We start from the raw sequence: 2,500 nt of genomic DNA, 5'->3' as shown, positions 1-2,500 counted from the left end.
GTAAGGAGGAGTAGGAAAAGAAAATAAGAGGGAGAAGGAGGGGGAGGGGGAGGGAGGAGGAGGAGGAGAAGGAGAGGTAGGAGGAGGGAGGAGGAGGAGGAGAGGTAGAAGGGGAGAGGAGGGAGATGGAGAGGTAGATTAGGAAAGGGAGAGGGAGAGGAGGAGAGGGTGAGGAGGAGAAGAAGAGGGAGAAGGAGAGGGAGAAGAGGAGGAGGTGGAGGGGAAAAAAGCAAATATAAAAGAAGAATAAGGAGGGGTTTCCAGCAGCTGGAAAAGAGGAGGCGAGGACATCCTCCACGAGCCTTTCGAGGACGACTCCTTGGGAAATCCTCCTCAAGACGGGGCCGCAGAGAAATTTCTGGCGGAGGGACGCGATACTGCACCCTTGAGCAACCCCCTCCCCCTTGCGAATCCCCTCCCCACTTCACCCCCCCCCCTTACCAACGCCCCCTCTTCCTACCAATCTCCCCCTCTCCTCTCTCCACCTGACCTCCCTCCCCCCCCCCAACCCCAGCCAGAACCGTCCGGGAGCGGAGGATACGTACGGAGGCTGTAATTATTAACCCCCGCGATTTTACGCTCCTTGCCGCCATATTGGGGACCTCTCGGGAGGGAGGGGGAGGGGGGGGAGGCTGCCCAGAACCCATCCGCTGAATAGCAATGAAACGCGCCTTGAGAGGGACGCGGCGCTCGCGGCTCGGGCTCAAAATGACCAAAAGTAATGATGATGATGATATCAATGATAATTGTGGTGATGGTAATGACAATAATGATAATGATGATAATGATAATGATAATGATGATGATAAGGATAATGATGATGATGGTTAATAATAATAATAATAATAATAATAATAATAATAATAATAATAATTGTCATTATTATTATTTTTATAGCAATAATAATAATAACAATAATAATAATAATAATAATAATAATAATAATAATAATAATAATAATAATAATAATAATAATAATAATAATAATAATAATAATAATAATAATAATAACGACAATAACAATAATAATAACACCAACAACAATACTAAAGATAACAATAACAACAAGAACAACATCATAATAACAGTAATTTGGCCTAATACTAAAAATGATAATAACACAACCATCAACTACAGCAACAATATTTTTAAAAAAAATATATCAAATAAACAAATAAAAATGAAAACAAATCATGACTTCAGACTTTCGAAATTCCGCCAATGAAGCGTTTATAACGTTCCAAAAGAACGAAGTGAAGAAATCCCATTCATCAATGCGACACGAAGCCGACACAAAAGGCCTTCCGGTTGTGTGCGAGATGGTGACGTAATGGTGAATAATGATGAAAAACAAGGAGACGTTTTCTTTGCCCTTTTACTTTCACAATTACGCACAGCACTGTTCATTAGACTTATCTTGGGTAATTAGGGTTGGATTTCAGATGAGAGTGAGCAAACCGATAGTAAGGGGAGGGCGAGGGCGAAACGGAAAGGCGAGGGGTGGGGAGGGGGGAGGGAAAGGGGTAGGTGGAGGAGGGGGGGGTAAAGCAAGGACAGACGTTGTTTTTTTACTCGCACCACTCATTAATTTTAGAGAAAAGGCTTGATTCATAAGCCATACTATGGTAGGAGGGAGGGGGGAGTACGGGGAGGGTGAAAGGGGCACTACTGGAGGGGGTCAGCTTCTAATTCTTCCTTTATTCCTTCTCTTCTCTACTCTCAAGCTCTCTCTCTCTCTCTCTCTCTCTCTCTCTCTCTCTCTCTCTCTCTCTTATATCAGTAGCATTGCCTTTCCATCCTTTCTTGCCTTGTCCTTCGTTCTTCCTATTCTCTTCTCTCTTCTCTGATTCATCCTCTCATCATGTCCCTTACTCCTTCATTCGTCATAAATATATTCGTATCATTTCCGCTCCTTGCCTTCGTCCTTTTCCCCCTCCCTTCCTCTTGCATCGAAAGCAACTTCAATATATCTCTTCGCTTTCTTCTTCCCTTCCTCATTCCCCCTTTCTCCCCGCACCCCCCTCTCCCCTACCTCCCCCTCCCCCTTTCCTCCCTCCCGCAAAGAGGGAAGCTGGCAGAGGTGGAGGATGGCAAACAGGCAGGGAAGCAGACAGGGGAAAAGAAAACGAAAAAGAAAAAGAGAGAGAAAAAAAAAAATAGAAAAGAAAAAAAGAAAAAAGAAAAAAGAGAGAGACGAAAAAAAAGAGAAAAAAAGAAAAAAGAAAAAAGAGAGAGACGAAAAAAAAGAGAAAAAAAGAAAGATAGAGAAAAAGCAGGAAAGCAGGCAGGGAACACAACAGGGAGACTGACTGGGGAGGAAAGCAGGAAAGCAGGAAAGCAGGGAAGCAGGAAAGCAGGGAAGCAGACAAGAGGGGGAGGGAAGGGTGCCCGATCTTGCTTGTGCTAAATCATGGAATATTATGAGACCGAGACGCTGCGAACAGTAGGTGGGGGGGGGGGGAAGAAGCAGCGTAAAAGGATGAGCGGGGGTGAAGAATGA

Source organism: Penaeus monodon, chromosome 9, assembly GCF_015228065.2.
Source record: "Penaeus monodon isolate SGIC_2016 chromosome 9, NSTDA_Pmon_1, whole genome shotgun sequence".
Taxonomy (NCBI): Eukaryota; Metazoa; Arthropoda; class Malacostraca; order Decapoda; family Penaeidae; genus Penaeus; species Penaeus monodon.
This window is presented reverse-complemented; position numbering follows the sequence as displayed.